A 27,984-nucleotide genomic window follows, 5' to 3' on the forward strand; every position below is an offset into this window, starting at 1 on the left:
CTTCAAATATCATCATACATCATTGTTTGACAGAATGCTTCAAAGAAAGAGACAAGACAAAAAAATAGCAGCACCTAATAGTAGCATCTACCATTTTCCACTAACCTCTCCCTGGTGACAAAAACAGTAGCATCTATTTGAAGAGGCCTGACCATTTTCCACTAACCTCTCCCTGGTGACAAAAACAGTAGCATCTATTTGAAGAGGCCTGGCCATTTTCCACTAACCTCTCCCTGGTGACAAAAACAGTAGCATCTATTTGAAGAGGCCTGGCCATTTTCCACTAACCTCTCCCTGGTGACAAAAACAGTAGCATCTATTTGAAGAGGCCTGACCATTTTCCACTAACCTCTCCCTGGTGACAAAAACAGTAGCATCTATTTGAAGAGGCCTGGCCATTTTCCACAAGCCACTCTCTGACGACAAATTGTCTATCTCAAACAACCAACTACCAAAGCACACGAGACCAACAGCTATTGTGTTCTATGAACACCTGACTGACCAATAGAGCTATTGTGTTCTATGAACCCCTGGTTGACCAATATAGCTATTGTGTTCTATGAACCCCTGGTTGACCAATAGAGCTATTGTGTTCTATGAACCCCTGGTTGACCAATAGAGCTATTGTGTTCTATGAACCCCTGGTTGACCAATAGAGCTATTGTGTTCTATGAACACCTGACTGACCAATAGAGCTATTGTGTTCTATGAACCCCTGGTTGACCAATAGAGCTATTGTGTTCTATGAACCCCTGGTTGACCAATAGAGCTATTGTGTTCTATGAACCCCTGGTTGACCAATAGAGCTATTTTGTTCTATGAACCCCTGGTTGACCAATAGAGCTATTGTGTTGTATGAACTCCTGACTGACCAGGACCAGCATTCTAAAGGGGCTCTTCTCCAGATTCCTTTCTATGTATGTAATGGCTTTGTTATGGAAGGTTAAATGACTTAAATGTTTGGCTTCCTATTAGGTGGTTGTAGAATCTTTTCTCTCTCTCTCTGTCTGCTGGTGCACATATATGTGTGTTTGGAGGTGTGACTCAGAAGCCCACCTACAGTACCAGTCAAAAGTACCAGTCACACCTACTCATTCAAGGGTTTTTCTTTATGTTTTCTATTTTCTAAATTATAGAAACTATGAAATAACACACATGGAATCATGTAGTAATCAAAAATGTGACCATGAAGGCCTGTCTCCTCTGAACAATTGATTTTGAGATGTTTTTGTTACTAACCCCTGGTCACCGATGACTGCATGGCCACGCACGCCTCCAACTCAATCATCAAGTTTGCAGATGACACAATAGTAGTAGGCCTTGATTATCAACAATGACGAGACGGCCATCAGGGAGGAGGCCCTGGAAGGGTGGTGCCAGGAAAATAACCTCTCCTTCAATGTCAACAAAACAAAAGAGCTGAACGTGGACTTCAGGAAACAGTAGAGGGAGCAAGCCCCCCCCCCCTACCCACACCGACGGGACTGCAGTGGAGAAGGTGGAAAGCTTCAAGTTCCTTGTTGTACACTTCACTGACGTTCTGGAATGGTTCTTTAAGGAATACCTAGGATAGGATAAGTAGTCTATTGTAAAGTGACTGTTCCACTGGATGTCATAAGGTGAATGCACCAATTTGTAAGTCGCTCTGGATAAGAGCGTCTGCTAAATGACTTAAATGTAATGTAAATGTAAATGTCCACCCACACAGACAGTGTGGTGAAGAAGGTGCCTCTTCAACCTCAGGAGGCTGACAAACTTACAGACTTACAGACGCACCACTGAGAGCATCCTGTCGGGCTGTATCACCGCCTGGTACGGAAACTGCACCGCCTGCAACCACAGGGCTCTCCAGAGGGTGGTGAGTCTGCCTAACACACCACCGGGGGCAAACTACCTGCCCTCCAGGACACCTACACCACCTGATGTCACAGGAAGGCCATAAAGATCATCAAGGACATCAACCACCCGAACCACTGCCTGTTCACCCCGCTATCATCCAGAAGGTGAGGTCAGTACAGGTGCATCAAAGCTGAAACCGAGAGACTGAAAAACAGCTTCTATCTCAAGGCCATCTGACTGTTAAATTGCCATCACTAGCCGGCTACCACCCGGTTACTCAACCCTGCACCTTATAGGCTGCTGTAGGTGCGTAGACATTGAATCACTGGTAATAATAATAATATAATAATAATATATGCCATTTAGCAGACGCTTTTATCCAAAGCGACTTACAGTCATGTGTGCATACATTCTACGTATGGGTGGTCCCGGGAATCGAACCCACTACCCTGGCGTTACAAGCGCCATGCTCTACCAACTGATATGTATGTGTGTATTGTTGTGAATTGTTAGATATTACTGCCCTGTTGGAGCTAGAAACACAAGCATTTAGTTAGATACTACTGCCCTGTTGGAGCTAGAAACACAAGCATTTAGTTAGATACTACTGTACTGTTGGAGCTAGAAACACAAGCATTTAGTTAGATACTACTCCACTGTTGGAGCTAGGAACACAAGCATTTAGTTAGATACTACTGTACTGTTGGAGCTAGGAACACAAGCATTTAGTTAGATACTACTGTACTGTTGGAGCTAGGAACACAAGCATTTAGTTAGATACTACTGCACTGTTGGAGCTAGAAACACAAGCATTTAGTTAGATACTACTGTACTGTTGGAGCTAGGAACACAAGCATTTAGTTAGATATTACTGTTGGAGCTAGAAACACAAGCATTTCGCTACACCCGCAATAACATCTTCTAAACATGTGTATATGACCAATAACATTTGATTTGATTTGACTTGAGCTCTGTGAAGTATTTATTTGGGCTGGTAACTCTAATGAACTTATCCTCTGCAACAGCGGTAACTCTGGGTCTTCCTTTCCTGTGGCGGTCCTCATGAGAGACAGGTAACTCTAATGAACTTATCCTCTGCAGCAGAGGTAACTCTGGGTCTTCCTTTCCTGTGGCGGTCCTCATGAGAGACAGGTAACTCTAATGAACTTATCCTCTGCAGCAGAGGTAACTCTGGGTCTTCCTTTCCTGTGGCGGTCCTCATGAGAGACAGGTAACTCTAATGAACTTATCCTCTGCAGCAGAGGTAACTCTGGGTCTTCCGTTCCTGTGGCGGTCCTCATGAGAGACAGTTTCATCATATCGCTTGATGGTTTTTGCGACTGCACTTGAAGAAACTTTCAAAGTTCTTGACATTTTAAGTATTGACTGACCTTCATGTCTTAAAGTAATGATGGACTGTCACTTCTCTTTGCTTATGTGAGCTGTTCTTACCATAATATGCACTTGGTATTTTACCGAATAGGGCTATCTTCTGTGTAACAACCCAACCTTGTCACAACACAACCGATTGGCTCAAACGCATTCAGAAGGAAAGAAATACTACAAATTAACTTTTAACTTTGCGCACATGTTAATTTAAATGCATTCCAGGTGACTACCCCATGAAGCTGGTTGAGAGAATGCCAAGTGTGTGCAAAGCTGTCATCAAGGCAAAGGGTGGCTACTTTGAAGAATCTCAAAGATAAAATATATTGTTTAACACTTTTTTGGTTACTACATGATTCCATATGTGTTATTTCATAGTTTTGATGTCTTCACTGTTATTCTACAACGTAGAAAATAGTACAAATAATAAAACAAAAACCCTTGAATAAGTAGGTGTGTCCAAACTTTTGACTGGTGCTGTAGATGGACAGGGAAAGACCGACCGACACACACCGATGTGAACAAACCCCCTAGTGACTGGTGCTGTAGATGGACAGGGAAAGACCTACAGACACACACCGATGTGAACAGACCCCCCTAGTGACTGGTGCTGTAGATGGACAGGGAAAGACCGACTGACACCGATGTGAACAGACCCCCCTAGTGACTGGTGCTGTAGATGGACAGGGAAAGACCTACAGACACACACCGATGTGAACAAACCCCCCTAGTGACTGGTGCTGTAGATGGACAGGGAAAGACCGACCGACACCGATGTGAACAGACCCCCCTAGTGACTGGTGCTGTAGATGGACAGGGAAAGACCTACAGACACACACCGATGTGAACAAACCCCCCTAGTGACTGGTGCTGTAGATGGACAGGGAAAGATAGACAGACACCGATGTGAACAAACCCCCCTAGTGACTGGTGCTGTAGATGGACAGGGAAAGACCGACCGACACACACCGATGTGAACAGACCCCCCTAGTGACTGGTGCTGTAGATGGACAGGGAAAGACCTACAGACACACACCGATGTGAACAGACCCCCCTAGTGACTGGTGCTGTAGATGGACAGGGAAAGACCTACAGACACACACCGATGTGAACAGACCCCCTAGTGACTGGTGCTGTAGATGGACAGGGAAAGACCTACAGACACACACCGATGTGAACAGACCCCCTAGTGACTGGTGCTGTAGATGGACAGGGAAAGAGACCGACACACACCGATGTGAACAAACCCCCTAGTGACTGGTGCTGTAGATGGACAGGGAAAGACCTACAGACACACACCGATGTGAACAGACCCCCTAGTGACTGGTGCTGTAGATGGACAGGGAAAGACCTACAGACACACACCGATGTGAACAAACCCCCTAGTGACTGGTGCTGTAGATGGACAGGGAAAGACCGACCCACACACACACCGATGTGAACAAACCCCCCTAGTGACTGGTGCTGTAGATGGACAGGGAAAGACCTACAGACACACACCGATGTGAACAGACCCCCCTAGTGACTGGTGCTGTAGATGGACAGGGAAAGACCAACCGACACACACCGATGTGAACAGACCCCCCTAGTGACTGGTGCTGTAGATGGACAGGGAAAGACCTACAGACACACACCGATGTGAACAGACCCCCCTAGTGACTGGTGCTGTAGATGGACAGGGAAAGACCGACCGACACACACCGATGTGAACAAACCCCCCTAGTGACTGGTGCTGTAGATGGACAGGGAAAGACCTACAGACACACACCGATGTGAACAAACCCCCTAGTGACTGGTGCTGTAGATGGACAGGGAAAGATAGACAGACACCGATGTGAACAGACCCCCTAGTGACTGGTACTCACTGTGTTTACAGACTGGCTAATCTTTCTCTTCTATTCAGGGTCTATAAGCATCTATTGGTGGAATGTGAAACTCAACTGTGGCATGGTTCTAAAAGAGCTTGAACAGACCCCCTAGTGACTGGTGCTGTAGATCTGGCACAATGCACCAACACACATCTTTTTGTTAATCAATGCCCACAACATCTTTTCTGGCAGAAAAGTTTTCCATGATGTTTTGCAAAAATATAATGCAAATCTTTTTATTTCTGGGACCCCCTATAAAAAAAGTATACAGTCTCATTGTTCTGCAGACCGTCCTTCTTACACTGTTTAACTATTCCAATTGAAAGGTTAAATGTATAGGGATATACTATTCTACACTTTAATAGACACAGAATGGTGGACGGAGTATCAGTCTGTGACTCAGTCTGTCACCTCTGTGATTAGCAAAGTCACCCTGACACATTCAAACATTAACCTGAGGCTGTGATGACAGGGAAAGACCTAGCTAGCATTAACTGAGGAGTTTGTAGATGGACGGGAACTAGCTATAAAGCTCCCTTGATTAAAACAGTGCAGGTCCAGTGGATTAGCTGTAGCCACGATTGGGTTAGGGTTCAGACAGGTCAACAGTGCAGCCATCTGGTCCACAGTAACCAGGCCTTAAAAATCACACCGATGTGACATCCTTTGAACCTAATTTAATTAGTGACTGGTGCTTTGAATAGCTAACTAATGGCAGCATTACTTATTAGCAGCTTAACACAAACTGTTTGGAAATTGGATTTGATTTGTGATTGACCTAGTCTGCTAGATCAAGGATGACGAGGCCTTCAGAAAGTATTCACACCCCTTGACTTATTGCTTTTGATGTCACAGCCTGAATGTTACAGCCATAATGGCAATGTGAAAACATGTTTATAGAAAAGTTTGCTAATAAATTAATACAGATATTTGCATAAGTATTCACACCACTGGGTCAATTCTTTGTAGAAGCAACTTTGGCAGTGATTACAGCTGTGAGTCTACCTGTGTAATGATTACAAGCATACCCATAACATGATGCAGCCACCACTATGCTTGAAAATATGAAGAGTGGTACACAGTGATGTGTTGTATTGGATTTTCCCCAAACATAACACTTTCAGGACAAAATGTTAACTGCTTAACTGCAGTGTTACTATAGTGCCTTGTTGCAAACAGGATGTATGTTTTGGAATATTTTAATTATGGCCCCCTTTTGACTGGTACTCACTGTGTTTACTCTGGCTAATCTTTCTCTTCTATTCAGTTCTCTCCTTCTATAAGCATCTATTGGTAACTGTTTGAAAGTCACCATAGGCCTCAATGAAGTCCCTGAACAGTTTTATTCTGGCAACAGTTAGGAAGGACACATGTTTTTTGTAGTAATCAATTGATACACCATCCAAAGTGTAATTTCTTCACCATTTTCATAGGGATGTTTTCAACCATCTACCAATATGCCCTTTTTGAGAGGCATTTCCCTGGGTCTTTGTGGTTGATTCGGTGTTTGAAATTCACTGCTCCGACTTGGGACACTGTACAGATGATTGTATTGGAGAACAAAGATGAGGCAGTCATTCAAAACTCATGTTAAACACTTCATTATGTGTCTATCCGGGTATTATTGTTTACTACTGAACATGTGATTAGCAAAGTCACCCTGACGCACATTCAAACATTAACCTGAGGCTTTAATGATAAAAGCTAGCATTTTGAGGAGTTTGTGATTAGCTTTGTAATTTTGATTAAAACAGTGCAGGTCCAGTGGAAAAACATAAATTCACTTTGATTTTGGGTTAGGGTTCGATAGGTCAGTGCAGCCATCTGATCCACAGTAACCAGGCCTTAATTAAATGAAAACTCAAACAGTCCTTTGAATAGCTAACTAATGGCAGCATTATCCTTATTAGCAGCTTAACACAAACTGTTTGGAAATGGATTTGATTTCCAAACAGTTTGTGTGCTAGGATCAAGGATGTAACGAGGCCATGTATTCACACCCCTTGAGATTTTAACACATTTTGTTGTCACAGCCTGAGATGTTTAACACCATAATGGCAATGTGAAAACATGTTTATACAAACGTTTGCTAATAAATGTTTAACACAGATATTTGCATAGATGTTTAACACCACTGGGTCAATTCTTTGTAGAGATGTTTAACATTACGCTGTGAGTCTACCTGTGTAGATGTTTAACAAGCATGCCCCCCATAACATGATGTTTAACACCACTATGCTTGCCCCCTATGAAGATGTTTAACACAGTGATGTGTTGTAACACCACGTGCTGCCCCCCCCTATTGGATTTTAACCCCAAACGTAACACTTTCAGGACAAAATGTTTAACTGCTTAACGTAGAGTGTTACACCACGTGCCCCCAAACAGGATGTATGTTTTAACATTTTAACGTGGCTTCCCTTTTCACTCTGTTAGATGGTTAACACCACGTGCTGCCCCCCCCCTACCAATGATGTTTAACACCACGTTGCTCTCCTCACAGAGATGTTTAACACTCTGTAACTGTTTGAGATGTTTAACACCACGTGGCCCCCTCAATGTAGAGATGTTTAACACCACGTTTCCCCCTCCGGCACCTGAGATGTTTAACACACGTGCTGTTTCCCCCTAGTGACTGAGATGTTTAACACCACGTGCTGCCCCCCACCGTAGAGATGTTTAACACCACTTCACCCCCCTCATAGAGATATTTAACACCACGTATGTGCCCCCCTTTGTAGAGATGTTTAACACCACGTGTTGCCCCTTTGTGGTTGAGATGTTTAACACCACTGCTGACTGTGGGACCTTACAGATGATTGTATGTGCCCCCCTACCGTGGAGAACAAAGATGAACACCACGTGCATTCAAAACTAGAGATGTTTAACACCACGTATTATGTGTCCATCCATGGAGATGTTTAACACCACGTATTTGCCCCCATAACAAGATGTTTAACACCACGTTGCCCCCCTACCGAGAGATTTTAACACCACGTTTTGTATTATTTTGTAGAGATGTTTAAACCACGTAGCCCCCACTTTGATTTTGGGAGATGTTTAACACCACGTGCCCCACACAATCTAAGATGTTTAACACCACGTTTTTTACCGTAGAGATGTTTAACACCACGTGTGAATACCGTAGATATGCCTTTAACACCACGTGCTGCCCCCCCTACCGTAGAGATGTTTAACACCAAATCCCCAATTACCAAAGAGTTTAACACCACGTGCTGCCCTAATACGTAGAGATGTTTAACACCCCTCCTACCGTAGAGATGTTTAACACCACGTGCTGCCCCCCTACCGTAGAGATGTTTAACACCACGTGAGCCCCCCCCTACCGTAGAGATGTTTAACACCACGTGCTGCCCCCCTACCCCGTAGAGATGTTTAACACCACGTGCTGCCCCCCTACCGTAGAGATGTTTAACACCACGTGAGCCCCCCCCTACCGTAGAGATGTTTAACACCACGTGAGCCCCCCTACCGTAGAGATGTTTAACACCACGTGCTGCCCCCCTACCGTAGAGATGTTTAACACCACGTGAGCCCCCCTACCGTAGAGATGTTTAACACCACGTGAGCCCCCCTACCGTAGAGATGTTTAACACCACGTGAGCCCCCTACCGTAGAGATGTTTAACACCACGTGAGCCCCCCTACCGTAGAGATGTTTAACACCACGTGAGCCCCCCTACCGTAGAGATGTTTAACACCACGTGAGCCCCCCTACCGTAGAGATGTTTAACACCACGTGCTGCCCCCCCTACCGTAGATATGTTTAACACCACGTGCTGCCCCCTACCGTAGAGATGTTTAACACCACGTGAGCCCCCCTACCGTAGAGATGTTTAACACCACGTGCTGCCCCCCTACCGTAGAGATGTTTAACACCACGTGAGCCCCCCCTACCGTAGAGATGTTTAACATATAATAGCATGTTAATAGTAGCATGTTTAAAATATGTTATTATAACTATGCAGCTTTGTTGTTGAAGCACACAATGAAATGCTAATCTAACTACAAACTACAATTATTTATTTTTTTAACACACTTAAAGTCTGTATAAAAAGGTCTCCATAAATAAAGGTAATTGTGATTATTGTAAAATACAGACGATGTACAGTAACTGGGTTGAGGCTGAGTTTTGTCACAGCAGGTGTGTGTCTTTTTAAAAAATATATATATATTTTAACCTTTATTTAACTAGGCAAGCCAGTGAAGAACACATTCTTATTTACAATGACGGCCTAGGAACAGTGGGTTAAATGCTTGTTCAGGGGCAGAACGATAGATTTGTCTGTGTGTGTGTGTGTGTGTGTGTGTGTGTGTGTGTGTGTGTGTGTGTGTGTGTGTGTGTGTGTGTGTGTGTGTGTGTGTGTGTGTGTGTGTGTGTGTGTGTGTGTGTGTGTGTGTGTGTGTGTGTGTGTGTGTGCAGCGGTAGTTCATTTGGAGCAGTTGGCAGTTTCCCAGGCCTTTGCGTTATTGAGTCAGCAGTGGCACATGGCCAAAACACACACACACACACACACACACACACACAGTATGATTAAACTGAGTGCTTCTGGCAACTTCGTCTTCTCTACCACAATAAACAAAAGGGAAGACAGTCTCCACTAGAATTCAGTCGTTCACCACAGACATGTTTCCGATCTAGGTGCTACAGTAATACAGGGGAATGTGTTGCAATTAGCAATGTGTATCACATTAGAGGTACTGTACATCTCTATCAGACAGCTGTATATCACATTAGAGGTACTGTACATCTCTATCAGACAGCTGTATATCACATTAGAGGTACTGTACATCTCTATCAGACAGCTGTATATCACATTAGAGGTACTGTACATCTCTATCAGACAGCTGTATATCACATTAGAGGTACTGTACATCTCTATCAGACAGCTGTATATCACATTAGAGGTACTGTACAACTCTATCAGACAGCTGTATATCACATTAGAGGTACTGTACATCTCTATCAGACAGCTGTATATCACATTAGAGGTACTGGTACATCTCTATCAGACAGCTGTATATCACATTAGAGGTACTGTACATCTCTATCAGACAGCTGTATATCACATTAGAGGTACTGTACATCTCTATCAGACAGCTGTATATCACATTAGAGGTACTGGTACATCTCTATCAGACAGCTGTATATCACATTAGAGGTACTGTACATCTCTATCAGACAGCTGTATATCACATTAGAGGTACTGTGAAAGAAACAACTCTATCAGACAGCTGTATATCACATTAGAGGTACTGTACATATCTATCAGACAGTGGTTGTGTAGAGGCGGCATTATAGTGTTGGTTCAGTAACCAGTAGCCTAGTGGTTAGAGTGTTCAGACAGCTGTATATCACATTAGAGTGGACTCCATCAGTATGTGAGGTTATGAAAGAAACCAGGCTCTACCTGAAGGTTATAGCTAGGTAGTAGTTACACATAGAGCAGTATGGTAAATGAAGGGTTATGGTTAGAGTGTGTCAGTGACCACAGGTAGAGTGGTTAGAGTGTTAAATGAAGGTTGTGGTTAGAGTGTTGGGGCAGTAACCAGCAGGTAGCCTAGTGGTTAGAGTGTTGGACTAGGAACCAGCAGGTAGCCTAGTGGTTAGAGTGTTGGTTCAGTAACCAGCAGGTAGCCTTAGTGGTTAGTGGTTAGAGTGTTGGGGCAGTAACCAGCAGGTAGCCTAGTGGTTAGAGTGTTGGAGTGTTGGTAGTAACCAGCAGGTAGCCTAGTGGTTAGAGTGTTGGGTCAGTAACCAGCAGGTAGCCTAGTGGTTAGAGTGTTGGATCAGTAACCAGCAGCTAGCCTAGTAGTAGTACTAGTGGTTAGAGTGTTGGGTCAGTGACCAGCAGGTAGCCTAGTGGTTAGAGTGTTAGACCAGTAACCAGCAGGTAGCCTAGTGGTTAGAGTGTTGGGGCAGTAACCAGCAGGTATCCTAGTGGTTAGAGTGTTGGACTAGGAACCAGCAGGTAGCCTAGTGGTTAGAGTGTTGGACTAGTAACCAGCAGGTAGCTTAGTGGTTAGAGTGTTGGGGCAGTAACCAGCAGGTAGCCTAGTGGTTAGAGTGTTGGATCAGTAACCAGCAGGTAGCCTAGTGGTTAGAGCGTTGGACTAGTAACCAGCAGGTAGCCTAGTGGTTAGAGTGTTGGGTCAGTGACCAGCAGGTAGCCTAGTGGTTAGAGTGTTAGACCAGTAACCAGCAGGTAGCCTAGTGGTTAGAGTGTTGGGGCAGTAACCAGCAGGTAGCCTAGTGGTTAGAGTGTTGGACTAGGAACCAGCAGGTAGCCTAGTGGTTAGAGTGTTGGACTAGTAACCAGCAGGTAGCCTAGTGGTTAGAGTGTTGGACTAGTAACCAGCAGGTAGCTTAGTGGTTAGAGTGTTGGGGCAGTAACCAGCAGGTAGCCTAGTGGTTAGAGTGTTAGACCAGTAACCAGCAGGTAGCCTAGTGGTTAGAGTGTTGGGGCAGTAACCAGCAGGTAGCCTAGTGGTTAGAGTGTTAGACCAGTAACCAGCAGGTAGCCTAGTGGTTAGAGTGTTGGGGCAGTAACCAGCAGGTAGCCTAGTGGTTAGAGTGTTGGACTAGTAACCAGCAGGTAGCCTAGTGGTTAGAGTGTTGGACTAGTAACCAGCAGGTAGCCTAGTGGTTAGAGTGTTGGGGCAGTAACCAGCAGGTAGCCTAGTGGTTAGAGTGTTGGACTAGTAACCAGCAGGTAGCCTAGTGGTTAGAGTGTTGGACTAGTAACCAGCAGGTAGCCTAGTGGTTAGAGTGTTGGACTAGTAACCAGCAGGTAGCCTAGTGGTTAGAGTGTTGGGGCAGTAACCAGCAGGTAGCCTAGTGGTTAGAGTGTTGGGGCAGTAACCAGCAGGTAGCCTAGTGGTTAGAGTGTTGGATCAGTAACCAGCAGGTAGCCTAGTGGTTAGAGTGTTGGATCAGTAACCAGCAGGTAGCCTAGTGGTTAGAGTGTTGGACTAGTAACCAGCAGGTAGCCTAGTGGTTAGAGTGTTGGATCAGTAACCAGCAGGTAGCCTAGTGGTTAGAGTGTTGGGGCAGTAACCAGCAGGTAGCCTAGTAGTAGTACTAGTGGTTAGAGTGTTGGACTAGTAACAAAAGGTTGTAAGATCGAATCCCTGAGCTGACAAGGTAAAAATATGTCATTCTGCCCCCTGAACAAGTCAGTTAATTAACCCACTGTTCCCCGGTAGGCCATCATTGAAAAATAAGAATTTGTTATTAACTGACTTGCCTAGTTAAATAAAAGGTTAAATAAAAAAAATAAGATCTCAATAATAAATGTTGAACATATGCAAACAGATCATTCCGTGACTCTGTGTACTATATACCCATGTCTTTCTACAGGCCTACAGAGAATCACATGCAAAGAACATAAAACTCACATGCCAAGATACATACAACACATATGTCATACAACACATATGTCATACAACACATATGTCATACAACACATATGTCATACAACACATATGTCATACAACACATATGTCATACAACACATATGTCATACAACACATATGTCATACAACACATATGTCATACAACACATATGTCATACAACACATATGTCATACAACACATATGTCATACAACACATATGTCATACAACACATATGTCATACAACACATATGTCATACAACACATATGTCATACAACACATATGTCATACAACACATATGTCATACAACACATATGTCATACAACACATATGTCATACAACACATATGTCATACAACACATATGTCATACAACACATATGTCATACAACACATATGTCATACAACATATGTCATACAACACATATGTCATACAACACATATGTCATACAACACATATGATACAACACATATGTCATACAACACATATGTCATACAACACATATGTCATACAACACATATGTCATACAACACATATGTCATACAACACATATGTCATACAACACAATGTCATATGCACAATGATAATAATGTCATTCATATGTCATGCAACAAGATATGTCATACAACACATATGTCATACAACACATATGTCATACAACACATATGTCATACAACACATATGTCATACAACACATATGTGTCGAACACACACATGCCAAACGCATGAAGGAAGAAACAGTAACTTAAGCATTCTATAATAACCTCTTTCATCATGGCAAGTAGATGTAATATATATTGGGATAACTCACAATGTTAAGTTTTAAAAAATGCAGATGCTGCACCATAACCTAATTAGTTGAGACAACGACAAAAAAATGATGCGATACAATAGCCTGGTCTCACAGACTAGACATAGTAAACATAATTCCAGGATACTCAAATTAGTATGATATTTTATGTTTGGTTAAATAAGACAGAAGTTTAAAAGGGTTTTTACCTGGTGTTGTTCATCCTGATCAGTGTTTTTACATGAACGATACATTGGAGATAATATACGACAACTACTAGAAATAATAGAACATCATGAAACATATAAGAAGTCAGGAATGGTGTTTATAGGGATTTGATAAAGTAAGACTGGATTTTATTTATAAATGCCTGGATTTTTTTCAATTTTGGTAATTCTCTTATAAAATGGGTAAAAAATAATGTATAGCAACCCCAGGTGTAAAATAGTAAATAAAGGCTACTTCTCAGAGAGTTTTGAAATGTCAAGGGGAGTTAGACAAGGGTGTCCGCTGTCACCATATCTATTTGTTACGGCCATTGAACTGCTAGCTATTAGAATCAGATCCAATGACAACATTAGAGGATTAGAAATCCAAGGCTTAAAAACAAAGGTGTCCATGTATGATGATGACTCAAGTTTTATATTAAGTCCATACTAGATCCCTGCAATGTCTCAATAAAGATCTAGATCACTTGTATGTACTCTCTGGACTAAAACCTAATTATGATTAGTTTATGAAGTGTACAATATTACGTATTGGATCCTTAAAAAACACAACTTTTACATTACCCTGCTGTTTACCTATAAAATGGGCTGATGGTGAAGTAGACATACTCTGTATTCATATCACAAAATATACAAATAAGCTCTCCACAATGAATTTCAATAGAAACATTGTAAAAGTAGACAAGATCCTGCAACCATGGAGAGGTAAATCCCTGTTTATTTATGGAAGAATTGCCCTGATTAACTCCTTAGTCGTATCTCAGTTCACTCACTTACTTATGATGATGCCTACTCCTGATGATTCATTTTTCAAATCATTTGAGCAAAAAATAGTTATCTTTATCTGGGAGGCTATACCAGACAAAATAAAACGAGCCAATAATGGAGGAGGTGGGGAACTGGTCTGTCTGCCCAATATAAAGGATCAATAATGGAGGAGGTAGGGAACTGGTCTGTCTGCCCAATATAAAGGATCAATAATGGAGGAGGTGGGGAACTGGTCTGTCTGCCCAATATAAAGGATCAATAATGGAGGAGGTGGGGAACTGGTCTGTCTGCCCAATATAAAGGATCAATAATGGAGGAGGTAGGGAACTGGTCTGTCTGCCCAATATAAAGGATCAATAATGGAGGAGGTGGGGAACTGGTCTGTCTGCCCAATATAAAGGATCAATAATGGAGGAGGTGGGGAACTGGTCTGTCTGCCCAATATAAAGGATCAATAATGGAGGAGGTGGGGAACTGGTCTGTCTGCCCAATATAAAGGATCAATAATGGAGGAGGTGGGGAACTGGTCTGTCTGCCCAATATAAAGGATCAATAATGGAGGAGGAGGAGGTGGGGAACTGGTCTGTCTGCCCAATATAAAGGATCAATAACTGGCAGAGGAATAAAAATAGCATCAATAGGAAAGTTTACCAGTTTCATTTGAGGACCAGGATGTTGATAAAATAGATTGCTAAATAGTTGGGAAGAGATTTTTGATGTACTGATTCCATGGTACAGGGTGTATGAGATGATATATAAAACAACGCAAGATTCAAGACTAATCGTGCTTTTCAGCTACAATTATTATATAGAATTCTTCCCAACAACAAAATGTAGAATATTTGGGGATAATATGGAGCTCTGCAGATTTTGTTGTGAGGATACAGAATCAATAGACCATTTATTTTGGTATTGATCAGGACTACCTGACATGATGACTCCTTGCTGTCCCCAGTCCACCTGGCCATGCTGCTGCCCAGTTTCAACTGTTCTGCCAATTAATGGACCATGCTGGTCATTTATGAACATTTGAACATCTTGGTCATGTTCTGTTATAATCTCTACCCGGCACAGCCATAAGAGGACTGGCCACCCCACATAGCCTGGTTCCTCTCTAGGTTTATTCCTAAGTTTTGGCCTTTCTAGGGAGTTTTTATAGCCAAGTGATCACACCTGCATTGCTTGCTGTTTGGGGTTTTAGGAACTGGTTTCTGTACAGCACTTTGAGATATCAGCTGATGTAAAGGGCTATATAAATACATTTGATTTGATTTGGTCTCAGGTTCAGGAACTGGCTGAAAATGCATAGCATTGAACTAAAATTGATCTAGAAATTGTATTGTTGGGAGATCTTGAGAAACCTGGTCAGTCAATTACTAATATACTAATACTCTTAGTAAAGTACTTATCTTCAATATCTGTGGATTCTAGATTAGATAGATTGAAATAGTTAAACATCACAGCATATGTGATATGTGTTGAAGGGTGTGAGGACCAGGAAGATGGGTGTCCAGCAGAGATAGATGGGATGGGCTGAGGGTGTCCAGCAAAGATAGATGGGAGGGGCTGAAGAGATAGATGGGATGGGCTGAGGGTGTCCAGCAGAGATAGATGGGATGGGCTGAGATGGTGTCCAGCAGAGATAGATGGGATTAGCTGAGGGTGTCCGGCAGAGATAGATGGGATGGGCTGGAGGGTGTCCAGCAGAGATAGATGGGATTAGCTGAGGGTGTCCGGCAGAGATAGATGGGATTAGCTGAGGGTGTCCGGCAGAGATAGATGGGATGGGCTGGAGGGTGTCCAGCAGAGATAAGTGGGAGGGACTGAGGGTGGCCAGCAGAGATAGGTGGGAGGGGCTTGAGGGAAGCTGAGGGTTGGGATGTGGAAAGACAAGAGTGGAGTTGCTAATGCTGGTTTGCCTGAGGCTGATGCCGTGCAGGTGTTTGTACACATGCATATACACACACTCTCATTCAAATCAACACATACAAGAACACACATACATGTAATAGTGCCAGACATGCACACAAACATATACAGTAGGCCTTGATGTCCTTTGTTTTAAATGTATTATTTAGTTTAATTATTTTTTGTATTGATGTTTGCTGTCTGTTCCATTTTTCTCTTTAGTTGATTGTCTTGGTTGTTGGTGCATTGGGGGGGGGGGGGGGGTTCTGTTATAATTGTATTTTTTATTTATTTTTTCTTCCTGGGGGGCTGTGGGAGGGGTCACGAATGGTTGAGGGACAGAAGGGGAACTATGGGGGGATCTTGGAGGGTTTGTGTTCACCCAACATAGCCTGGTTCCTTGAGCAGGTTTACCCTAAGTTTTGGCCTTTCTGAATCTGTTAGGATGACTGGTGTGATGTAGTTATTAGATGACTGGTGTGATGTAGTTATTAGATGACTTATGATGTAGTTATTAGATGACTGGTATGATGTAGTTATTAGATGACTGGTATGATGTAGTTATTAGATGACTGGTGTGATGTAGTTATTAGATGACTGGTGTGATGTAGTTATTAGATGACTGGTGTGATGGTTATTAGATGACATTTGATTTGATTTGGTCTCAGGTTAGAATGACTGAAAATGCATAGCATTAGATGACTGGTGTGAAGTTATTAGATGACTGGTATGAAATTGTATTGATTGGGAGACTTGAGAAACTGGGTGATGTCAATTATTAGATGACTGGTGTGATGTAGTTATTAGATACTGGTGTGATGTATCTTATTAGATGACTGGTGTGATGTATTATTGAATGGGAACCTGTTGGTTAAATGACTGGTATGATGTAGTTATTAGATGACTGGTGTGATGTAGTTATTAGATGACTGGTGTGATGTGATGAGTTATTAGATGACTGGTGTGATGTAGTTATTAGATGACTGGTATGGGATGGTTATTAGATGACTGGTGTGATGTAGTTATTAGATGACTGGTGTGATGTAGTTATTAGATGACTGGTATGATCCAGCAGAGATAGATGGGATGATGACTGGTATGGTGTCCAGTTATTAGATGATGGTTATTAGATGATGGTATGATGAGTTATTAGATGACTGGTATGATGTAGCAGAGTTATTAGATGACTGGTATGATGTGTTATTAGAGAGTATGATGTAGTTATTAGATGACTGGTATGATGTAGTTATTGACTGGTATGATGGTGTCCAGTTATTAGATGACTGGGGATTAGTTATTAGATGACTGCAGATGATAGTTATTAGATGACTGGTATGATGTAGTTATTAGATGACTGGTATGATGTAGTTATTAGATGACTGGTATGATGTAGTTATTAGATGACTGGTATGATGTAGTTATTAGATGACTGGTATGATGTAGTTATTAGATGACTGGATGATGTAGTTATTAGATGACTGGTATGGAGTTATTAGATGACTGGGGTGATGCAGAGATTAGATGACTGGTGTGATGTAGTTATTAGATGACTGGTGTGATGTGTTATTAGATGAGTGTGATGTAGTTATTAGATGACTGGTGATGTAGTTATTAGAGACTGGTGTGATGTAGTTATTAGATGACTGGTGTGATGTAGTTATTAGATGACTGGTGTGATGTAGTTATTAGATGACTGGTGTGATGTGTTATTAGTGACTGGTTGATGTAGTTATTAGATGACAGTTATTAGATGATGATGTAGTTATTAGATGACTGGTGTGATGTACACATACATGTAATAGTTATTAGATGACTGGTGTGAAACAGTTATTAGATGACTGGTATGATGTAGTTATTAGATGACTGGTGTGATGTAGTTATTAGATGACTGGTATGATGTAGTTATTAGATGACTGGTGTGATGTAGTTATTAGATGACTGGTATGATGTAGTTATTAGATGACTTTTTATGATGTAGTTATTAGATGACTGGTTGTTAGTTATTAGATGACTGGTATGATGTAGTTATTAGATGACTGGTATGATGTAGTTATTAGATGGGGATGAAGTTATTAGATGACTGGTGTGATGTAGTTATTAGATGATGATGTAGTTATTAGATGACTTGGGATGACTGTGTGATGTAGTTATTAGATGACTGGGTGATGTAGTTATTAGATGACTGGTGTGATGGTTATTAGATGACTGGTTTGATGTAGTTATTAGATGACTGGTGGTGATGTAGTTATTAGATGACAGGGATTGACCCTGGAAGTGATGTAGTTATTAGATGACTGTTGATGTAGTTATTAGATGACTGGTATGATGTAGTTATTAGATGACTGGTGTGATGTAGTTATTAGATGACTGGTGTGATGTAGTTATTAGATGACTGGTATGATGTAGTTATTAGATGACTGGTATGATGTAGTTATTAGATGACTGGTATGATGTAGTTATTAGATGACTGGTATGATGTAGTTATTAGATGACTGGTGTGATGTAGTTATTAGATGATGACTGGTGTGATGTAGTTATTAGATGACTGGTATGATGTAGTTATTAGATGACTGGTGTGATGTAGTTATTAGATGACTGGTGTGATGTAGTTATTAGATGACTGGTATGATGTAGTTATTAGATGACTGGTATGATGTAGTTATTAGATGACTGGTATGATGTAGTTATTAGATGACTGGTATGATGTAGTTATTAGATGACTGGTATGATGTAGTTATTAGATGACTGGTGTGATGTAGTTATTAGATGACTGGTGTGATGTAGTTATTAGATGACTGGTATGATGTAGTTATTAGATGACTGGTGTGATGTAGTTATTAGATGACTGGTGTGATGTAGTTATTAGATGACTGGTGTGATGTAGTTATTAGATGACTGGTGTGATGTAGTTATTTAGATGACTGGTATGATGTAGTTATTAGATGACTGGTGTGATGTAGTTATTAGATGACTGGTGTGATGTAGTTATTAGATGACTGGTGATGATGTAGTTATTAGATGACTGGTATGATGTAGTTATTAGATGACTGGTATGATGTAGTTATTAGATGACTGGTGTGATGTAGTTATTAGATGACTGGTATGATGTAGTTATTAGATGACTGGTGTGATGTAGTTATTAGATGACTGGTATGATGTAGTTATTAGATGACTGGTGTGATGTAGTTATTAGATGACTGGTATGATGTAGTTATTAGATGACTGGTATGATGTAGTTATTAGATGACTGGTGTGATGTAGTTATTAGATGACTGGTATGATGTAGTTATTAGATGACTGGTATGATGTAGTTATTAGATGACTGGTATGATGTAGTTATTAGATGACTGGTATGATGTAGTTATTAGATGACTGGTGTGATGTAGTTATTAGATGACTGGTGTGATGTAGTTATTAGATGACTGGTATGATGTAGTTATTAGATGACTGGTATGATGTAGTTATTAGATGACTGGTATGATGTAGTTATTAGATGACTGGTGTGATGTAGTTATTAGATGACTGGTGTGATGTAGTTATTGAATGGGAACCTGTTGGATGACTGGTATGATGTAGTTATTAGATGACTGGTATGATGTAGTTATTAGATGACTGGTGTGATGTAGTTATTAGATGACTGGTATGATGTAGTTATTAGATGACTGGTGTGATGTAGTTATTAGATGACTGGTGTGATGTAGTTATTAGATGACTGGTTATTAGATGACTGGTGAGTTATTAGATGACTGGTATGATGTAGTTATTAGATGACTGGTGTGATGTAGTTATTAGATGACTGGTGTGATGTAGTTATTAGATGACTGGTATGATGTAGTTATTAGATGACTGGTGTGATGTAGTTATTAGATGACTGGTATGATGTAGTTATTGAATGGCTTCACTGCAAGTATATTGTATGTTTACAATGTTCATTAAACAATAATAAAACATGTTTTCTATTTAAAAGGACAGAAGGTTACTTAAATTAAGGCAAAAACGCAAACGTTGCGTGTTCGAATCGTATAACGGACAACTTTAGCATTTTAGGTCATTAGCAACTTTCAATGACTTACTACTTTTGATCTACTTTGCAACTACTTTATCATGTTAACACTTCCTGTAACCATAACCCTTCCCCTTCCCGTAACACTTCCTGTAACCATAACACTTCCCCTTCCCCTAACACTTCCTGTAACCATAACCCTTCCCCTTCCCGTAACACTTCCTGTAACCATAACACTTCCCCTTCCCCTAACACTTCCTGTAACCATAACCCTTCCCCTTCCCATAACACTTCCTGTAACCATAACACTTCCCCTTCCCCTAACACTTCCTGTAACCATAACACTTCCCCTTCCCCTAACACTTCCTGTAACCATAACCCTTCCCCTAACACATCCCCTAACACATCCCCTAACACTTCCCCTAACCCTTCCCCTAACACTTCCCCTAACACTTCCCCTAACCCTTCCTGTAACACTTCCTGTAACCATAACACTTCCCCTAAACATAACACTTCCCCTAACACTTCCCCTAACCATAACACTTCCCCTAACCATAACACTTCCCCTAACACTTCCCCTAACCCTTCCCCTAACACTTCCACTAACACTTCCTGTAACCATAACACTTCCCCTAACCATAACACTTCCCCTAACACTTCTCCTCTAACCATAACACTTCCCCTAACCCTTCCCCTAACACTTCCCCTAACCATAACACTTCCCCTAACACTTCTGCTCTAACCATAACACTTCCCCTAACCATAACACTTCCCATAACACTTCCCCTAACACTTCCCCTAACCATAACACTTCCCCTAACACTTCCCCTAACCATAACACTTCCCCTAACCCTAACACTTCCCCTAACACTTCCCCTAACCATAACACTTCCCATAACACTTCCCCTAACCCTAACACTTCCCCTAACCATAACACTTCCTCTAACCATTACACTTCCTCTAACCATAACACTTCCTCTAACCATAACACTTCCCCTAACCATAACACTTCCCCTAACCCTAACACTTCCCCTAACCCTAACACTTCCCCTAACCCTAACACTTCCCCTAACCCTTCCCCTAACACTTCCCCTAACCTTAACCCTGTTAGCTAAGCCTTCCCCTAACCCTAACACTAACCATGACCCATTTAGCTAACCCTTCCCCTACCTGAACCCTTTTAGCTAACCCTAACCCCTAAGCTTGCTACCGTTAGCCACCTAGCTAACATTAGCTATAACAAATCATACATTTTGCAAATTCGTAACATATTGTACGTTTATCAAATCCGTAACATATTGTACATTTTGCAAATTCGTAATATGTCATACGAATTGTAATTCATAACATATCGTACGAAATGAATGATGGGACCATTCACAAATTATTACATCTCATACGAAAGGTAACAATGTATCATACTAAACGGAGTGTCTCATATTTAGGTACAGAATAATACAAAATGCTCTAAGACCAGGTCGGGTCTCACACAGATATACTCTAGAAAGGCTAAGGGTATGTTCTAATTTCAGGGTCAGTGTAGAGCACTGCCTCCCTCCCCCCCACACACTGCTTTCCTTTAAACTCTATACCACTTGTTTTTATAGGAATAGCAGGAAACACCCTTATCAGAAGTAGAGAGTCATAATGTCTCTGCTGCTGCAATGTGGAGGAGAAGAAAACTAGTCGATAGGCCTCTGTCTTTGTCCCAAATGGTAACCTATATGAGCCCTGGTCAAAAGAAGTGGACTATATATATATATATATAGGGATTAGGCTGCCATTTGGGGAGCAGACTCTGTCATCTGTCAGTGCAGGAATGCCAGACCCAGTAATTTACTCCCAGTCTGGGACTTGAGGCCCCACCACACCACACCACACCACCACCACTATACGGCTGCTTCTCTCTGCTAACCTCTGTTAGAGCTGCTTCTCTCTGCTGACCTCCATTAGAGCTGCTTCTCTCTGCTCTCTGCTAACCTCCATTAGAGCTGCTTCTCTCTGCTCTCTGCTAACCTCCATTAGAGCTGCTTCTCTCTGCTCTCTGCTAACCTCCGTTAGAGCTGCTTCTCTCTGCTCTCTGCTAACCTCCATTAGAGCTGCTTCTCTGCTCTCTGCTAACCTCCATTAGAGCTGCTTCTCTCTGCTCTCTGCTAACCTCTGTTAGAGCTGCTTCTCTCTGCTCTCTGCTAACCTCCATTAGAGCTGCTTCTCTCTGCTCTCTGCTAACCTCCATTAGAGCTGCTTCTCTCTGCTCTCTGCTAACCTCCATTAGAGCTGCTTCTCTCTGCTCTCTGCTAACCTCCATTAGAGCTGCTTCTCTCTGCTCTCTGCTAACCTCTGTTAGAGCTGCAGAGCTGCTTCTCTCTGCTCTCTGCTAACCTCCATTAGAGCTGCTTCTCTCTCTGCTCTCTGCTAACCTCTCTGTTAGAGCTGCTTCTCTCTGCTCTCTGCTAACCTCCATTAGAGCTGCTTCTCTCTGCTCTCTGCTAACCTCTGTTAGAGCTGCTTCTCTCTGCTCTCTGCTAACCTCTGTTAGAGCTGCTTCTCTCTGCTCTCTGCTAACCTCCATTAGAGCTGCTTCTCTCTGCTCTCTGCTAACCTCCATTAGAGCTGCTTCTCTCTGCTCTCTGCTAACCTCCATTAGAGCTGCTTCTCTCTGCTCTCTGCTAACCTCCATTAGAGCTGCTTCTCTCTGCTCTCTGCTAACCTCCATTAGAGCTGCTTCTCTCTGCTCTCTGCTAACCTCCATTAGAGCTGCTTCTTGCTCTCTGCTAACCTCTGTTAGAGCTGCTTCTCTCTGCTAACCTCCATTAGAGCTGCTTCTCTCTGCTCTCTGCTAACCTCCATTAGAGCTGCTTCTCTCTGCTCTCTGCTAACCTCCATTAGAGCTGCTTCTCTCTGCTCTCTGCTAACCTCCATTAGAGCTGCTTCTCTCTGCTCTCTGCTAACCTCCATTAGAGCTGCTTCTCTCTGCTCTCTGCTAACCTCCATTAGAGCTGCTTCTCTCTGCTCTCTGCTAACCTCCATTAGAGCTGCTTCTCTCTGCTCTCTGCTAACCTCCATTAGAGCTGCTTCTCTCTGCTCTCTGCTAACCTCTGTTAGAGCTGCTTCTCTCTGCTCTCTGCTAACCTCCATTAGAGCTGCTTCTCTCTGCTAACCTCTGTTAGAGCTGCTTCTCTCTGCTCTCTGCTAACCTCCATTAGAGCTGCTTCTCTCTGCTCTCTGCTAACCTCCATTAGAGCTGCTTCTCTCTGCTCTCTGCTAACCTCCATTAGAGCTGCTTCTCTCTGCTCTCTGCTAACCTCCATTAGAGCTGCTTCTCTGCTCTCTGCTAACCTCCATTAGAGCTGCTTCTCTCTGCTCTCTGCTAACCTCCATTAGAGCTGCTTCTCTCTGCTCTCTGCTAACCTCCATTAGAGCTGCTTCTCTCTGCTCTCTGCTAACCTCCATTAGAGCTGCTTCTCTCTGCTCTCTGCTAACCACCATTAGAGCTGCTTCTCTCTGCTCTCTGCTAACCTCCATTAGAGCTGCTTCTCTCTGCTCTCTGCTAACCTCCTGTTAGAGCTGCTTCTCTCTGCTCTCTGCTAACCTCCATTAGAGCTGCTTCTCTCTGCTCTCTGACAGAACTGCTTCTCCCCTCTCTCTCCAGATGAAATCTCGCGTCTTGTGACGGCCGGCCGCCCAACAACCTGCCCGCTCGACCCTATCCCCTCCTCTCTTTTCCAGACCATTACCGGAGACCTTCTCCCTTACCTCACCTCGCTCATCAACTTATCCCTGACCGCTGGCTACGTCCCTTCCGTCTTCAAGAGAGCGAGAGTTGCACCCCTTCTGAAAAAACCTACACTCGATCCCTCCGATGTTAACAACTACAGACCAGTATCCCTTCTTTCTTTTCTCTCCAAAACTCTTGAACGTGCCGTCCTTGGTCAGCTCTCCCGCTATCTCTCTCAGAATGACCTTCTTGATCCAAATCAGTCAGGTTTCAAGACTAGTCATTCAACTGAGACTGCTCTTCTCTGTATCACGGAGGCGCTCCGCACCGCTAAAGCTAACTCTCTCTCCTCTGCTCTCATCCTTCTAGACCTATCGGCTGCCTTCGATACTGTGAACCATCAGATCCTCCTCTCCACCCTCTCCGAGTTGGGCATCTCCGGCGCGGCCCACGCTTGGATTGCGTCCTACCTGACAGGTCGCTCCTACCAGGTGGCGTGGCGAGAATCTGTCTCCTCACCACGCGCTCTCACCACTGGTGTCCCCCAGGGCTCTGTTCTAGGCCCTCTCCTATTCTCGCTATACACCAAGTCACTTGGCTCTGTCATAACCTCACATGGTCTCTCCTATCATTGCTATGCAGACGACACACAATTAATCTTCTCCTTTCCCCCTTCTGATGACCAGGTGGCGAATCACATCTCTGCATGTCTGGCAGACATATCAGTGTGGATGACGGATCACCACCTCAAGCTGAACTTAGGCAAGACGGAGCTGCTCTTCCTCCGGGGAAGGACTGCCCGTTCCATGATCTCGCCATCACGGTTGACAACTCCATTGTGTCCTCCTCCCAGAGCGCTAAGAACCTTGGCGTGATCCTGGACAACACCCTGTCGTTCTCAACTAACATCAAGGCGGTGGCCCGTTCCTGTAGGTTCATGCTCTACAACATCCGCAGAGTACGACCCTGCCTCACACAGGAAGCGGCGCAGGTCCTAATCCAGGCACTTGTCATCTCCCGTCTGGATTACTGCAACTCGCTGTTGGCTGGGCTCCCTGCCTGTGCCATTAAACCCCTACAACTCATCCAGAACGCCGCAGCCCGTCTAGTGTTCAACCTTCCCAAGTTCTCTCACGTCACCCCGCTCCTCCGTTCTCTCCACTGGCTTCCAGTTGAAGCTCGCATCCGCTACAAGACCATGGTGCTTGCCTACGGAGCTGTGAGGGGAACGGCACCTCAGTACCTCCAGGCTCTGATCAGGCCCTACACCCAAATAAGGGCACTGCGTTCATCCACCTCTGGCCTGCTCGCCTCCCTACCACTGAGGAAGTACAGTTCCCGCTCAGCCCAGTCAAAACTGTTCGCTGCTCTGGCTCCCCAATGGTGGAACAAACTCCCTCACGACGCCAGGACAGCGGAGTCAATCACCACCTTCCGGAGACACCTGAAACCCCACCTCTTTAAGGAATACTTAGGATAGGATAAAGTAATCCTTCTCACCCCCCCTCCCCCTCTTAAAATATTTAGATGCACTATTGTAAAGTGGCAGTTCCACTGGATGTCATAAGGTGAATGCACCAATTTGTAAGTCGCTCTGGATAAGAGCGTCTGCTAAATGACTTAAATGTAATGTAAATGTCTCTGCACTCTGGACATACACACTCTGTGATTACTGGCTTGACCACTTCACCCAGTTTCCAGTCTGAAATAGGCTATACACACACACACACACACACACACACACACACACACACACACACACACACACACACACACACACACACACACACACACACACACACACACACACACACACACACACACACACACACACACACACACACACACACACCCTGTGACTACTGTCTTGCCCACTTTTTAGAACTAAGAACACTCCAGACCTGACTGCCCTCGACCAGCACTAAAACACCCTGCTGCACTAGCATCAAATATTCCCCACGATATGCAACATTTCAGGGAAGTCAGGAACCAATACACACAGTCAGTTAGGAAAGCAAAGGCTAGCTTTTTCAAAGAGAAATTTGCATCCTGCAGCTCTAATTCCAAAAAGTTCTGGAACACTGTAATGTCCATGGAGAATAAGAACACCTCCTCCCAGCTGCCCACTGCACTGAGGCTAAGAAACACGGGCACCACTGAAAATCCACAATAATCGAGAATTTAAATAAGCATTTCTCCACAGCTGGCCATGCTTTTTCCACCTGGCTACCCCAACCCCGGCCAACAGCTCCGCACCCCCGCAGCAAATGTCCCAAGTCCCCCCCCCGTTCTCCTTCACCCAAATCCCTACATGCTGATGTTCTGAAAAATCTGCAAAATCTGGATCCCTGCAAATCAGCCGGGCTAGACAATCTGGACCCTCTCTTCCTAAAAATGATTTGCTGCCATTGTTGCAACCCCTGTTACCAGTCTGTTCAACCACTCTTTTGTATCGTCTGAGAATCCTAAATATTGGAAAGCTGCCGCGGGCATCCCCCTCTTCAAAGGGGGAGACACTCTAGACCCAAACCGCTACAGACCTATATCTATCCTACCCTGCCTTTCTAAAGTCTTCGAATGCCAAGTTAACAAACAGATCACTGACCATTTTGAATCCCACCGTACCGTCTCCGCTATGCAATCTGGTTTCAGAGCTGGTCACGGGTGCACCTCAGCCACGCCCAAGGTACTAAACAATATCATAGTCGCCATCGATAAAAGATAGTGCTGTACTACTGTCTTCATCAACCTGGCCAAGGCTTTCGACTCTGTCAATCACCGTATTCTTATCGGCAGACTCAACAGCCTTGGGTTCTCTAATGCCTGCCTCGCCTTGTTCACTAAAATACTTCTCAGATAGAGTTCAGTGTGTCGAATCGGAGGGCCTGTTGTCCGGACCTCTGGCAGTCTCTATGGGGGAGCCACAGGTTTTAATCCTCGGGCCGACTCTCTTCTCTGTATACATCAATGATGTCGCTCTTGCTGCTGGTGAGTCTCTGATCAACCTCTACGCAGACGACACCATTCTGTATACTTCTGGCCCTTCTTTGGACACTGTGTTAACAAACCTCCAAACGAGCTTCAATGCCATACAACACCTGCTTTGGCCGCCTTTCCGTCCAGTTCTCTGCTGCCAATGACTGGAACAAATTGCAAAAATCACTGAAGTTGGAGACATATCTTCCTCACTAACTTTAAGCGGCAGCTGTCAGAACAGCTTACAGATCACTGCAGCTGTACACAGCCCATCTGGAAATAGTCCATCCAACCAACTACCAACCTCATCTCCAGATTTGTTTTCGTTTTCCTGCTCTTTTGCACACCAGTATTTCTACTTGCACATCCTCATCTGCACATCTATCACTCCAGTGTTAATTGCTAAATTGTATTTTACTTCGCCACTATGGCCTATTTATTGCCTTACCTCCGTACTCCATTTGCACACTGTATATAGATTTTTCTATTGTGTTATTGACTGTACGTTTGTTTATCCCATGTGTAACTCTGTGTTGTTGTTTTTGTCACACTGCTTTGCTTTATCTTGGCCAGGTCGCAGTTGTAAATATGAACTTGTTCTCAACTGGCCTACCTGGTTAAATAAAGGTGAAATAAATTTTAAAAATGAGCCCAGCTTCCAGTCTGAAATAGGTTATACACACACACGCGCGCACAGAGAGACACGCACTGTAAATACGTACTGTTCTCTTGGTGATCTCTAACTAATCCTCATATCAATGTTCCTCTTTTATGTACCTTGACAGTGTATCCTTAAACAAAGATATGCCAATCAGAGCACATGAGCCAATCAGAGCAAATGGAATGTTTAACTATAACATATAGTGTATATGCTATGCGTAAACATTCCAAAGGTCATGACAACAAGCTGACTAGAACACTGTCCCTATAAAGCTGTCTGGCAGGTACACATTGATATACCATAAAGATTAGAACATACAGAATTGCATTTAGTAGGTTGTAGACTACAAGAGTTTCACACTAACATAAAGCAGTCGAGTCCTGTATTTAAGCTGTGAACTTCCCTGTACCAATACAAACCACTCAT

At 43.2% G+C, this 27,984-nt stretch overlaps 1 protein-coding gene across 2 annotated transcripts in view; it reads right to left on the reverse strand.

The window, feature by feature from the left end:
* The window catches only part of LOC124036678 (AT-rich interactive domain-containing protein 3A-like), a 298,644-nt gene that overhangs the window by 170,095 nt on the left and 100,565 nt on the right, over positions 1-27,984 (reverse strand). The window lies entirely within an intron of this gene.

The sequence above is a fragment of the Oncorhynchus gorbuscha genome, linkage group LG05, assembly GCF_021184085.1.
Source record: "Oncorhynchus gorbuscha isolate QuinsamMale2020 ecotype Even-year linkage group LG05, OgorEven_v1.0, whole genome shotgun sequence".
Lineage (NCBI taxonomy): Eukaryota > Metazoa > Chordata > Actinopteri > Salmoniformes > Salmonidae > Oncorhynchus > Oncorhynchus gorbuscha.